Raw genomic sequence first — 14,820 nt, forward strand, 5'->3', positions numbered from 1 at the left:
TCTCCAGATGTTTCTCACCTCCAGAAGTTTAACTCAACCTCTTTTTTCTAACCATGAGGCTCTCTGAGGTCTCAGCAAACCCCTTTCCCTAACGTCTTCCTAACCTCCAGGATGTCTCCAGCCGCTGCCTCTGTCCCGGCGCACACACAGCCCGACAGTTGGCTGCCTGCTCCCGAAATTTCTCATTCTCTTTTGATGATATCTTTGTGTAGCTTGTGCATGACTAAAGTACACATTCACTGTCTGTGTGAGACGGAGCCTGCCGTTTGGAGTATAGCATTTTGAAACCACTTTATTATATGTTATGCCTAAGTACTGCCAAACAAGAGGAAAATAAAACTCGCTCTAAAATATAAGTACCTATCTGCCGTTTTGGTATATATCCGTTTAGGCTTTTCTCTTTCTATGTATGTTTGTATGCCTTTAACCATTTAGAAGCATATGTAACCATATTTTTTACATGTTTTTCAAAGGGGTCATTTTGCAATACAGTTTTATTACTAGTTTTTTCTCCACCAAGGAACAAGCTATGGAAACGTATCAGAAAACTAAATGTAAAACTGTAAACTTCTAGAAGACAGCATAAAGAACATCTTTGTGATTCGGGGTTCAGCGAGATTTCTTAGAAGCGATGCAAAAAGCATGAACAACAAAAGAAAACGTTGATAAATTGAATATCAAATTAAAAAAATTTCGCTTTTTAAAATGTGCCCTTAAGAAAGTGAAAATACAAGCCGCAGATCAGGAGAAACTACTTGTAGGTCATATATCCCACGAAGGATCTGGTTATATGAAGAACTTTCACAACTCAATAGTAAGAAAATAACTAAATTAAAAAATGAGCAGAAGATTTGAATAGACCCTTCAGCAAAGAAGGTATATGGAGGTGAAATAAATGGGAAGATGTCCGATATTGTTAGTCACTAGGAAACCACAGTGAAATACCACTACTCGCCTTCCGGCAGGGCTGCAATGAAAAGATTGACACTCCCGAGTGTTGGTGAGACTGTGGAGAAACTAGAACCCTCGTAGATCGCCAGCGGGAATATAAAATTATACAGTCACCTCGGAAAACAGTTAGCAGTTTCTTAAAAAGTTGAACATATGCTTTCCATATGAACCAGCAATTCTACTTCTAGGAATCAGCCTCAAGAGAAATAAAAACATGTGCTCACGCAAAGACTTTCATACAGTTGCTTAGCAGCATTACTCCTGATAGCAGAAATGAAACAGTCTAAATGTCCACCACCTGGTGAACGGATAAACAAGATACGGTATATCATATCCATACAGTGAAATTCCCCAATAAGGAACAAACTTCTGACACATGCCACAAAAAAAGATGACCCTCAACAACAAGAGAAAGCAGCCAGACGCTAAATACTGCATATTGTATGATTCCATTTATATGAAATTTCTAGAAAAGGCAGAGCTATAAAGACAGAAGCAGATCAGCGGTTGCCTTGGCCTAGGGGTAAGCGAGAGGATTGCCTGCAGAGAGGCACAAGGGAAACTTTGGATTGATGCAGGTATTCTAAAATCGATGGTGACGATGGTTGCACAACTATAAATTTACTGAAACTCATTGAACGGTCCACTTAAAATGGGTAAATATTTTAAAAAATGTTGTGATCAAAATTTGTCTGACAAATTGCAATTTGCAGGAAACACTTTGCCATTTGCTGTTTCATGCAGTTCTCAGAGGTAGATGATATACTGATTTTCCAGAAGAGGAAACTGAGGACCAGCGATGGTAAATTCTTTTCAGTTCTCAGAGTCCGTAACTTGGCAGACCAGGTGGCCACATTTCAGGTGTTCCGACCACAGCACCCTGACTGCTAAAATGAGTGAATTTTATGGTATATAAATTTCGCTTCATTAAAACACCTCATGACACGTTTTAAAGAATATATCACGAAGACCTTTCTGTGTTAGGACCTGTTTTGGCCATCACATCTTAAAATTTATGTTGGAACATTTTAGACATTCATAAAAATAGAGTTGGTCGTGACCACCCTGGAGTTGGAAGAGTATCACCCATGTACTCTTCACTTGGCTTCAGCGATCGTTTCATGGTCTGTCTTGGTTCATCTCTGTTCCCTACCACCTGGATCACTTTGAAGCAAGTCTCTGTCATTAATTCTGTTGTTGATTCTGTGGTTACTTCAGTGTATTATCATCGTTTGTAAATGAACGCTTACTATTCTATTGCTTGTACCGTAATGTGTTAAACCGGTCGCTGATTGTTGGTCATTTAGGGTGAAACTTACATAGTATTGCTTGGTAGATGATGCTGCAGCAAACCTTGCGCCTGTTTTCCAGTGCAGCCAATTGAACTCCACGGCTTAGAAGAACTGTGTTGTTTGAGGGATTGTGTGGAAGAACCAGTTTATTCCTCAATGCTTTAAAGTGTATTTTAAAAAGATTTAACAAAATTCAAAATAGCCCTTAGGTAGTTTTGCTTGTCTAAGAACATGTGCATAATGAAATAGCCCAACTGTTTCGCATTCTTTTGTTTGTAGTTTGTTCCTTGGAAACAAAGACATTATGGATATTCATGTTCCCCCCCCCCCCACCAAACCCCGTTGCGCCCCCCTCTCCCTTTTTTGCTTGTGTTTGTGATTAAGTGTCTTATAAGCAGAGCTGTAAGTTTTATAGCAAAGGTCTTTAAGAAAATGCCTATCATACCTCCGAGCAGGGCCTCTCGCTGCTGTGGCGTCTCCCATTGCGGAGCACAGGCTCCGGGCCCAGCCGGTCCGCGGCGTGTGGGATCCTCCCAGACCGGGGCACGAACCCGTGTCCCCTGCATCGGCAGGGGGACTCTCAACCACTGCGCCACCAGGGAAGCCCCAAGCAGTATTTTAAGGGTGTCAGGAAATTTTATCAGACTCAGATTTAGGAAGAGAGGAAGCTGGGAGGGGAGGAGCATTGCTGTGCCCCCGGCAGACAGTCCCGATGGTGCTGGCTTACCTCTCCTCCCATTGGCGGGCACCCTGGGTCAGTGGAGGAGGCTAGCCCGGCGAGGGGGCAGGTGCTCACAGGCTACAGGTGTGTGGGATGTGGGCACCCGAGGAGGAGGTGTCAAGTCCGAATGGAGGAGCTGGCGGACCCTTTACTTCAGTTTTGAAGGAAGATCAGAAGTTAGATGCTGGGGCCGTTTCTGTGTTGAAGGTCGGAAGCATGAGGTGGCATCATATCATTCAAAGAAACCAAACATCGCTTCCGAGTACAAGACTTTGTCTCACTTCTTCACTTACAGATGGAGAAACTGAGTCTAGGGAGGCTGTGGCTTGCGGAAGCCATATACGTAATCGTTGAGTGAACCCTGACCTGAACTGGGGTGTTGTGGTTTCCCACGGTCCCCCACCCCTTACTGGTGCCTCCTTGTTGGCCGAGTGTATTTAGCCTCGGACGCTGTCCAGAAATCCTTTAACTTAGGCCGCCTTTCGTCGGGGCCACTGTCAGGCCTCACTTTTCCAGGCCTGTGGAGACAGTCGAGAGGAATATTAGTTTCTTCTAAATATCCTTTCAAGTATTGGGTGGGCCAAAAAGTGCCTTCGGTTTTTAAAGTAAAAATACAAGACACATTTTTCATTTTCACCAAGAACTTTATTGAACAACATATTCATCCTTTTGTTCCACTACCTTCTGCCATTTTCCAGGCAACTTCATAATTCCATCTTCCCAAAACTTTTTATCTTTTTGAGCGAGGAACTGTTCCAGGTGAACAGTCTTCCAGGGAATTGAAATTTTTTTCCATTAAGAGAATTTTGTAAAGACCGAAATAAATGGAAATCTGAGGGTGCAATGTCTGGTGAATATGGTGGATGAATCAGAACTTCCCAGCCAAGCTGTAACAGGTTTTGCCTGGTCATCAAAGAAACATGCGGTCTTGCGTTATCCTGATGGAAGATGATGCGTTTTCTGTTGAGTAATTCTGGATGCTTTTCGTCGAGTGCTGCTTTCAGTTGGTCTAATTGGGAGCAGTACTTGTTGGAATGAATCGTTTGGTTTTCCGGAAGGAGCTCATAATAGAGGACTCTCTTCCAGTCCCACCATATACACATCACCTTCTTTGGATGAAGACCTGCCTTTGGTGTGGTTGGTGGGGGTGGTTCATTTCACTTGCCCCACGATCTCTTGCGTTCTACATTATTTTACAGTATCCACTTTTCATCGCCTGTCACAACTTGTTTTAAAAATGGAACGTTTTCATTACGTTTCAGTAGAGAATCGCATGTGGAAATATGGTCAAGAAGGTTTTTTTCACTTATGTGGAACCCAAACATGAAAGCCATTCACATAACCAAGCTGGTGCAAATGATTTTGAACGTTTGATTTGGATATTTTGAGTAGGTTGGCTATCTCCCGCGTGGTATGACGTTGCTTGTTCTCAGTTACTGTTTCAGTTTGATCGCTATCAACTTCAACTGGTCTGCCGGACCGTGGAGCATCGTCCAGTGAGAACTCTATAGCACAGAACTTCGCAAACCACTTTTGACACGTTCGATCAGTCATAGCACCTTCTCCATACACTGCACAAATCTTTTTGTGAGTTTCAGTTGCATTTTTACCTTTCTTGCAATAATGAAGCATAATATGCCAAAAATGTTGCTTTTTTCTTCCATTTTCAACATTAAAATGGCTATACAAAAATTCACCAATTTTGATGTCTGTTTTTAAAATGCACTCTGATACGACAGCTGTCACGTACAATCTAACAAAACTTTCAAATGAAATTAACGACAACTAAGTGCTACTAGAAAAAACTGAATGGACCTTTTGGCCCACCCAGTACTTTTTGAAACAATGTTTTCTTGTTTCATAATTTTTGAAGGAAAACCAGGGAAGAAAAAGGGAAGAGTCAAATTTTTATTTCAATACGAACCATAGATATTATCACCCTCACTTTTTCATCAGTTATTATATGATTTTAAAGTGTCAACTTATTCTGTTTAGCCTTATTTATTGTCCAGGAGTTCTAAATTAGATTAAAATTAAAATCTGAAGTCAGCATAAGTGAGATGGATATCGAAGAATGATGCTCGGGCAAGAGTGATGCACACCCAGGAGGCTCCCTATTCTCACTCAGCCCTTCTGTTAGTACTCTTCTGTCCTCCGCAGTTTCCTGCATCCCATTATCCCCTTTTCCTCTCCCTTCTTTCCAACCTCCCCGCTCCTGCCCTCTTCAGTTCGTCATGAGCCCTCAGGCCAAATCTTGGATCTGTTCCCTTGGTACTTTTAGGAAATGCTCAAGTGTACTGGTGGCCACCCGTAGCCATGCCAGTAAGGGAGTAGGCAAAGCTTTTGAGGATTCTTCATACACTTGAACTTTGAACAACACAGGTTTGAGCTGTGCAGGTCCACTTAATGCACAGATTTTTTTCTATAAATGTAGTACCTGTATTTTCATTTTACACATATTTAACTGTGGGGATAAGTGTGTGTTTGATTAGAGATCACAAAATGTGGAATCCAAAGAACTAGGGTTTGAGCCCTGATTCTGTCCAGACTATCTTAGCTTCTGGCCTCGGGGTGAGTCCTTTATCAGTTTCTTTGTTTTTGAGGCAGAGATAGCAGTACCTGGATTTCCAACTGCACAGGGGTTGGCACCCCAACGGCTGCTTTGTTCAAGGGTCAACTGTAATGTAAAAAATAGAAAGCCATATTACTGTTACTTTGTGACCTTTTGACTTGGTTTTCTAACTTTCCAATGAGAACTATAGGTTATAATTAGAGCAATGATTCATGTTTATAACAACTACCAAAATCAGTTCCTCAAAAGGGGAAGAATCAAAGAGATGGATGTTTATTATCTCAGAAAGAACTATCATCTCAAAGATTTGCTACAGGGCTTCCCTGGTGGCGCAGTGGTTGAGAGTCCACCTGCCGATGCAGGGGACGCGGGTTCGTGCCCCGGTCCGGGAAGATCCCACATGCCGCGGAGCGGCTGGGCCCGTGAGCCATAGCCGCTGAGCCTGCGTGTCCGGAGCCTGTGCTCCGCAAGGGGAGAGGCCACAACAGTGAGAGGCCCGCGTACCGCAAAAAAAAAAAAAAAAAAAAAAAAAGATTTGCTACAGAAAGTTCAGATGTTAACATGTAATACTTAGGGCCTGCAAAATACTTATTATGAATACTGAGTAATATAAACCTATTTATAAACATACCTGGTATAAAGCCCATATTCTGAAATGGTTTACTATTACTAACTTTAAGTGGACTAACAACATAAGCAGTCATTATTACTGTAAACTTGCCCCTGCTGTGAATTAATCTATAATATAACATACTCACTTACACAGTAATGTAAGATCTGAAACAGTGGAATATTTTGTCATGTGACTGAAAGATTAAACTATTAAAACAAGCATGTACCAGCTGAAGTGTGTATAGGACTTTCCTTTGCAAACCCTGCTAAGTTCCTTTTTGTTTGTAAATTTAAAATCCTTTCTTTAGAAATTAGGTCTTTTTTGTCACAGATGTCCTCTCTCGGCTAGATCTGAATACAGATATGATTTTAAACAGGTTTTTCAAATAGATATGTGTTTAAGAAACAGAATATGGAAATTTTTTTAGTGTTCTGATCAAATCAGTATGATGAGGGAAAAAACTTCTAAATGGAATTAAAAGTATAAGAAGAAATATAATAGGCAAAAATAAAGTAGTGGCTAAAATGTATGAGTTATGCTTATTGTAGAGATCTCAGAGGGGAAGAATTAGAAGTAGGTGTGGATGAGCTCCATCCTTTCAAGGACCAACGGGCAGGTTTCTGAAGGCTTGGAGGACTCCTGTTCACCCAGGTTGGCCCAGGGCCCACGCTGATTGGCGTGTGAGCTTGTGGTCCCTCAGAAGAATCACGCCCCACCCAGCACAGTGGGCTGGCATCTGCTGAACCTTCAGAGCGCCCGGCCAGCTTCTCCAGGCCAGGGTGGAAACTGCTGGTTATCTGATTTGACTAAATTCTAAGAGGGTCAGAGTTGTACTGGCTTCATCCTTGGACATCTTTTTGCTTAAATAAAGCTCTCAGTCAGTACATTATTTGTTGAATGCTAGGTATGGGGTGTGCGTGTGCATAGGGAAGACTGGTACACGATTCCTGGAAATAAAATAGAATTATCATGAAACACAAAAAGGTGCTTTTGATACCTTTTTCTCTACTGTCAGATTAATAATGCAGCATTATTTCTGTGATAAGAAGCTTGATATTACCAGTATAGTCCCTAATCTGTGATCAGGGAAAAAGCCCTTTTCCTTCTAATTGGCTACAACCTTTATTCCTTTAAGAGCATTCTCTCTGACATAATCCAGTATTTGAATGTGGAATGCACAGGTATCAATTACTTACAGAAGTAATTGATACTTACAGAAGAGGAACAAACTGATTTTTTAAAATAAAAAATTGATATTAATGTAGAATATTAAAAATATTTGAAAAAAATAAAGCAATTTTGAATTGCTTGTTTTAAATGAGGCTTTGCTTGCTACATGCTCTCTTATTTTCTTGTGATGTGATACCACTCTCTATATAAATAAGAGGTGACATCTGTTCTTAAAATTGTTAAAAAAATTTTTTGACCATGTCCCTTGGTTTGGCCTTCTCTTACCTTCATCTCGAAAGGAGCGACTACTCGTTATCAGAGCTTTGCACAGTTGTGTGAGTCTAAAGACGAGTCCAGTTGTGCACACGCTCAGACACGCACATGCACTGCTGTCATTGAATCACGTCGCAGGCACACAGGGTGTTTCACAAAGCCTGTTCAAGGTTTAAATGTTAGCCTGGGCCAATTACAAATAGCAGAAGTGCCCAAGGAAGGGCTGGAACAGGTAGGTAAGAATTGTTGGCATTATTGAAGAGACAAAGATTTTTTTTTTTTTTTTTTTTTTTAGTTTTCAGGAAAATCTTTACTTTTCCTGAGAGATTGGGAGAACAAAGCAAATGGTCCCATTCTGACTGGGGTACGTAAAGTTGGCTGAGTGTGGCCAGGAAGAGGGGGTTTGGTACCCCACTGCTTTATTTTTAAATTTACCTATTGTGTTTGATTTGGGTCAGGAATTTTGAGAAAGTGATTCTCATGTCTTTTATTCGTGCAGGACTCATACGAGTTCACTTATTTTCTAGCAATCAAAGAAACCCAACAGGGCAAGCTTTGATGAAAGCAGTATACGGTTAGTGACGGAGTTGAGACTAGTGGTCCGATCTCCTGATGTAAAATTTATTGCCTCTAAGAAAGGTTTGAGTACCATGAGGAACACCAATGGTATATGTTAGAGGGATTCAGAGCAGGTGAGAGGTTCTTCCTCCTCCTAGATGTTTGTTTTGTGCAAATAACCTTACAAACACTGACAGGGATGAGAGTGAAACAAGTCTGCTTTGTACTTAAAAACATCAGTAATTTAAATTGGGGCAGAAGGATGCCTGTGAGTGCAATGAAGGAGAAGGAAAATACATTTCCCCCCTCCCCCCCCCCCCCTCCTCTCCGCCCCCTCCCCCTCCTCTTCTCCTTCTTAAAAACGGATATTAACCTGTAATTAACTAGCGTTGGGAGAGGAGAGCATGTAGCTTAGCAAGCTAGGGCACTTGGTGCTCACCTGTTGAGTAGGTGCACTTAAGCCATGTTTGTTTCCAAACTTGTTTATGTACTTTTACTATCAGTATATAATTTAATTTAATGTTATCTAAGTGTTTTAAGACGTGAGTGGGAAAAGAATAAATTTCTGTAAAAGCTAAAGTGAATGATATGGGAAGACTTGATAAAGGCAATGCATTTAAAATAAACTGTCATATCAAGTGTGGGAGAGACCATTGTAAAAAGGGAGATTTTTGTAAGGATCTGTAAGCATTTTGCCCTTGGCTTTCTTCTGGAGTGACTCTATATGCCAGCTCCGTTTGAGGACCAATACTAGAATTGGCATATTCGGGTTTATGCAAGTAAGCCAGTGAAGACGTCCCATCCAGGGCTTCATACTCAAAGAAAAGACCTTAGCCCAGGTCCAGAAATAAGGGGCCAGGCTCTTGAAGTGGACTTGGCATTGTGTCATACTGAGCAGGAGAAGGAAAGAGAGTCTTTAACGGGTGTCTTTATAATGGCTTTCTGCTTTAACTGACTTAGTTAAAAATTAACTGACCAAACGACTAGTGGTCACATTGAGAAGGAAGGCACATTCGGACGAGCCCCAGACTATCTCGGCATGGCTGTAACCTACAGTGTGCTCCTATGAAAGTGGTCACACATGTATGGCAAACTAGAGAAGGACTGGGTGCCATCGCGAAGGCTGGCAATGATTTGTTGGCACTGGCGTCTTCTGGCTAACCTGGCAGACCACTAAGCCTTGGTGTTCACAATCGGACGAACCTCCAGGTCTTAAGGAAGGAGAGGCCGTAGGTCACCTAGGCAGGGCCACTGGAAGATGCGTCTCTCCTGCCTCATTTCACAGACAGGGAAACTGAGGCTCTTGGTTCAATTCTCACAGGTGTCTGGCCACGCTAGAACTGCTGGCCAGCTCAACAGGCGTCTCCTCCCCTGCTGCTTTCTGCAAGCCCACAGGGTGATCTCAGGGTGATTCGGAAATACAGGTTAACCTGACCGACACACAGCTTTTTGAAAAGGTTATGAATAATCTATTGTTTTAAGTCTACATCTCCCATAGCTCGCTAGAAATCTCGAAAGAATACAGCAGAAGGAATGAAAACCTATTATAATACAAATCAGAAATCAATTCTATTGTCACTTTATTTCACGTAATGATCTTTTAATGGATGGATTAAACTGAGTGTTATATTTCTGTTTGAGGATGATATAGGACCTCATTGATTTGTCGATTGACGTCAGCCGATGTATATGTATAGACTAGGGTACGTTCTGTTTGCTTCTGACCTGCGTGAAGGAAACCCCTTAGGTAGTGAAACACATCCTGTCTTAGATCATTTTGCCTCACTCATTGATTTCAAATCAGCAGTATGGTGGGTTTTTTTATTTTCCTTTCTTTTCTTTTACCTTAAAGTAGTAGAATGCTTAGTTCAGTAGTAAGAACAGAGAAATGAATTTACATAAGTAAAATAGCCTAGAAGTGTATTGCGCTTTATTATGCTTTTATATTTTACTAGTGAACGTGCTAGTGATAAAAATTTCATTTTCTTTTTCCCTTCGGCTTTGTTTCAACCTGGATTCCTTATATGTGACCTTGGGAACTTTATTCAGTTTCTCCGAACCTTGATTTTTCATCCATAAAATGAAGACTCTGCTAAATGACCCCTAAGGTCTCGCAAGCTCTGACGTAGTGATCTCAGGAAGTGTGTGATCTCATTTGTGGGCACAGATCTTTATTTGCGATTTCACCGACGACATGAGTTAAATTCTACTCCTCCAAAGTTTTATATGTAGAAACTGAGAAACCAAATCACTGGTCTTGTTCTTTCTAAATAGACAACTGGGTTTCAGACTAGAAACTAGTGTTAAGAACTGGTTATTGATTTATGCTGATTTGATTATTTATTTACACTTCAGTGATTAAGAACTTGTGTTCTGGAGTCAGCTTGGAACCCACCCCTCACTCGATAGCTGCTTGGTCTTGGGCATCTAGTTTACCTTGTCTGTGAATCAGGAGTGATAAATGGTATCTGCTTCTTAGTGTTATCTTGATGGTTCAGTGAGATAATCCATGCAGAGCTTGGCACATAGTAAGAGCCTTAGTGGGCTGTTCAGATTGTGATCATGACTTTTCCTTGTCTTCACTAGCCTGTAGAAAAGTCTTTCCTTCCATACGTTTGTCAGGGTTCTCTGAATCTGCCCTGTGATCTGGTTTGACTATGGAAACACTTCAGGCACTGTTTTCCCTTCTAGAATTTATGAATGGGCTTGGTCTCCCCCCCTGCATTAGCATTTGTCCAGTGCTGGCCATAGGGTCCCACCTGTCCAAACATTGGTGTTCGTCTTGTGTGCCCATTTATTTATACGATTATTTGAAAAGAAGAAGTGGTGTTTCAGACAAGGTGATTTTTATCTTCTTTCCTGTATTTGCTTCACCTTTCATGGATGGCTGGGGTTTGTGTTGTATACCCCACCTGTTCAGAGGGAGCTGAATGGTTGTTGGAGTATTGATTATTTCTGAGAAATAACCTCTGGTTTCGAATTCTCCTGTTACCGACACTGAGGTATCTTGATGATGAAGAGACTTTTCTTCCAGTGCGTAGTGTAAACTTCCGTATGGTGGATTTGAGCCATACCTCTTGGATTTTAAAGACCCTGTGCATCATATGGCATACTGTTTGTTGTCTGTGTAATTCCTTTTGGCACATGCTAGTGTGGAAGCAGCGGTGTAAATTGGCATGTTTATCTTTTAACATGATTCCATAATTTGGGGGAAACTACCTGAGTGTGTCCTGAACCAGGTCAGTGCATTTGTTTCCCCTCTTTTCTTATCACTGGCCCATTTGTCTTGCTTAGCCAAATCCTCATAATAACCTTGTGGGGTGGATGGCAGCCTGGGGCCCCAAGGCTGGGCAGGGGGAGCGAGCATTCCAATCAAGCAGCCTGGCCCCAGAGCCAGGCTCCTACCGGCGTGGCCACACCTCTCAAGACCCTCGGATGCCGCCAGAAACCGCCTGTGGGATGAGGAGGCCTCGGGGACCCCCGGCTTCAGGGAGCGGGCGCAGTGGCCTGGACACGTGGACTGAGGAGGAGATGCGAGTGTGAGGTGGTGGGGAAACACCTTAGGTTCTCCGACGACGCGTCCTTTTGCTGTGTCCTACGTCCTCAATTCCTCTCGTTTTCGAGTGGATGTTTGTTGTTAAGATTACCTAGAGCCAGGAATTGCAAAAAAGCAGAACCCCAAATGCTGGCCCCCATACAGAGTGTGATCACTGCACCCTGGCCCCTCAGGGTCCTCTGTCTCAGGTGTGTGACTCTGTCCTGTCATGGTCTCCAGGGGAGCACACAGTCAGGAAACACATCTCTGTGTGTGAAGAGGCACCCTTTTGGGGTCCCTTTCTTACCGTTGGCCGTGGCCCTTCCAGGCACTTCTCCGCCTCCCCTTCTTCTCAGGACGGGTGAGAGTGGTCATTTAAGTGTCCCCATGTCACCAGTGTTTCTTCCTCCCCTCCCCACACCCCAAGTGGAAAGTGTTCGCAGGTGGGATCAGGGGTCCAGTGATGCTCCGGTGCACTTTGCTCAGTCACAGACACGCTTAGTTGCTGAAGCCGGATTTCTCATTTAGAGGAAAATTGCCTTTTCTCAAAGATGACAAGGGCACGCTTGACCTAGTTAATGAGAAAATGGTAAAGGAAAACCATGAGCAGCTATTTCAAACTCGGGTCACATTCCAGAAGTGCGGGCGCCTGTGGTGGCCACGGCACCTTCAGGGTCCTGGGCCCTTTCTGTGGGACACATGGCCACGACACTGCTCAGTTTCTCATTGAGAAGTCTGAAAATATCTTGTTTTTTTATGTTACTAATGCTAGTAATGTTAGTCTAAGGTTGGGAGTCAAAGGTTTAGGAAAATATTCAATGAATAACATTTTACAAGTTTGAAATCAAACATTAAAAGACATTCCGTAGGGCTTCCCTGGTGGCGCAGTGGTTGAGAGTCCGCCTGCCGATGCAGGGGACACGGGTTCGTGCCCCGTTCCGGGAGGATCCCACATGCCGCGGAGCTGCTGGGCCTGCGAGCCATGGCCGCTGAGCCTGCGCGTCCGGAGCCTGTGCTCCGCAACGGGAGAGGCCACAACAGTGAGAGGCCCGCGTACCACAAAAACAAAAACAGAAACATTCAGTAGGGCTTCCCTGGTGGTGCAGTGGTTAAGAATCCGCCTGCCAATGCAGGGGATGCGGGTTCAAGCCCTGGTCCGGGAAGATCCCACATGCCGCGGAGCAACTAAGTCCGTGCGCCACACTACTGAGCCTGCGCTCTAGAGCCCGCGAGCCCCAACTACTGAGCCCGCGTGCCGCAACTACTAAAGCCTGCGCGCCTAGAGCCCATGCTCTGCAACAAGAGAAACCACCGCAATGAGAAGCGCATGCACCGCGATGAAGAGTAGCCCCCGCTCGCCACAACTAGAGAAAAGCCCGTGCGCGGCAACGAAGACCCAACGCAGCCAAATATAATTAATTAATTAATTTTTAAAAATTCAATAACTTTTAGAAACAAGACTTTGCTTTTCTTATTAAAGGAATAAAGGTGTTTTTAACCAGCTTATTTTTAGTATAACTATAATTTATGTCTCTTGGGGAGGGGGAAGATTATCATTTACCTTCTCCAGATAGGTTGGATTTTAAAATGACTTTTGAGAAGTAAATGACTCATCCACGAGGACACGTTTTCAGTTCCTCATATTTGACCACCAACTTCAGTAAGAAATTAAAAGGAACATAAGCATAATATTTTAATAAAGGGCATTTGGCATTTTCCTCCTTTAGTAGATTATGTAAGTAAAGATGTAAATGTGGTTTAAAAAAAAAGAAAAGCAGAAGAATGGACAAAGGAGTGCAGGACTCTCAGTGTGCTCAGGGTGCCAGGGCTCCCAGCCTCCTGCTGTGTGATCTCCAGCAAGCTCTTGCCCTCTCTGTGCCTCAGTTGGTGACTGATCCGCAGTGGAAGGTTGTTGGATGATTCAGCGAAGCTGTCTGCGTAAAGAGCTTAGGATGGTGCCTGTGGCCAAGGAGCGTCTCATGATTGTTAAAGTAATTTTCATTATTTAATTATGAAACCGTAATGACACATGTAAGAGGCTGATGTTAAGGCCCCCAAAGAAACATTGTTTCAATGCTGTGACATGTTTTAATTTGAAACAATTCTTAACCTTGCCTACAATTAGAATCCAAGGACCTGAGCTAAGTGACTCTCTGAGAGTCAGCTCTATCACACAAGGGCTATCAAAATACAAAAAATAGAGTCCAGTTGACTGTCGAGCAACAGTTTGGACTGCCCGGGTCCACTTATACACAGATGTTTTTCAGTAATAAATACAGTACTGCACGATCTGCATTGGTTGAATCCATGGATCTGGAACCATGGTCATGGAGGGCTGACTGTGGGACTTAAGCATCCCCAGAGGGTCCTGGAACCAGCCCCCCGAGGTTACAGGAATACTGCAGTCCGCAAGGAAAAATAAAATCTCAGTCTCCTTTGAAGGGGGAGGCGGAGGGCGCTCTGGGCAGGGCTCTGCCTCTGGTGCTCACAGCAGTGGTGGCTGAGTCACCAGACCTGCCCCCTCCCAGCACCGCCCCCCCCCCCCCCAGCACGTGGGAGAGTTGCAGGCACATTGATTGCACAGCGGCCCAGAGCCCAGACCCCAACCCAAGCCCTGTCCGTTCCCCGGACCCCACGCCAGCCTTCTGCATCCAACAGAGCTCTGATTGCAGGAGAAACGTGGGAAACGGTCATTGCGAAGGCTGATGAACTCTCCTAGATAAGTAAAACCCTGCAGAGAGGGCTGGAGCTATTGGAGTGGGACGCTCGTGCAGTCGGCGCTGCTGCGCGTATGTTCGCAGTGTTGCGCGTTGAAAGCCTGTCAGTGCGGCAGGGGTCGGGCCGCCTCACCGAGGGAAGCTGTGGCTTTGCGCTTCCGTGTTGAGTTTAAGGGGTTTAAAAGGAAGTGCCTCCGTTTCTGATGCCGTCAGAGGTGAATGAAGAGAGAGACCTGGGCCGAGGTGAAAGCAGGCGGCCCAGAGTTTGTCGAAATCGGTCGTGGCCAGTGAGGTGACATGACACTGGGGAATGTTTGTTAAATGGAAAAGCACGGCTAGGATTTTAGCAGAGCCAACGGCACATGAAGACTGAGTTTAGGGCCAGGTGCTTTGGGTGGGTATGTGGGGCGGGGAGGGA

The 14,820-nt window shown here is 43.8% G+C and overlaps 1 protein-coding gene across 3 annotated transcripts in view; it reads left to right on the forward strand.

Annotated features, from left to right (window-relative positions):
* The window catches only part of TRIO (trio Rho guanine nucleotide exchange factor), a 372,400-nt gene that overhangs the window by 61,537 nt on the left and 296,043 nt on the right, over window positions 1-14,820 (forward strand). The gene's annotated exons all lie outside the window — the stretch shown is intronic.

Source organism: Delphinapterus leucas, chromosome 3 (assembly GCF_059928025.1).
Source record: "Delphinapterus leucas isolate spDelLeu-1000000601 "Yukka" chromosome 3, BTC_Dleu_Yukka2, whole genome shotgun sequence".
NCBI lineage: Eukaryota > Metazoa > Chordata > Mammalia > Artiodactyla > Monodontidae > Delphinapterus > Delphinapterus leucas.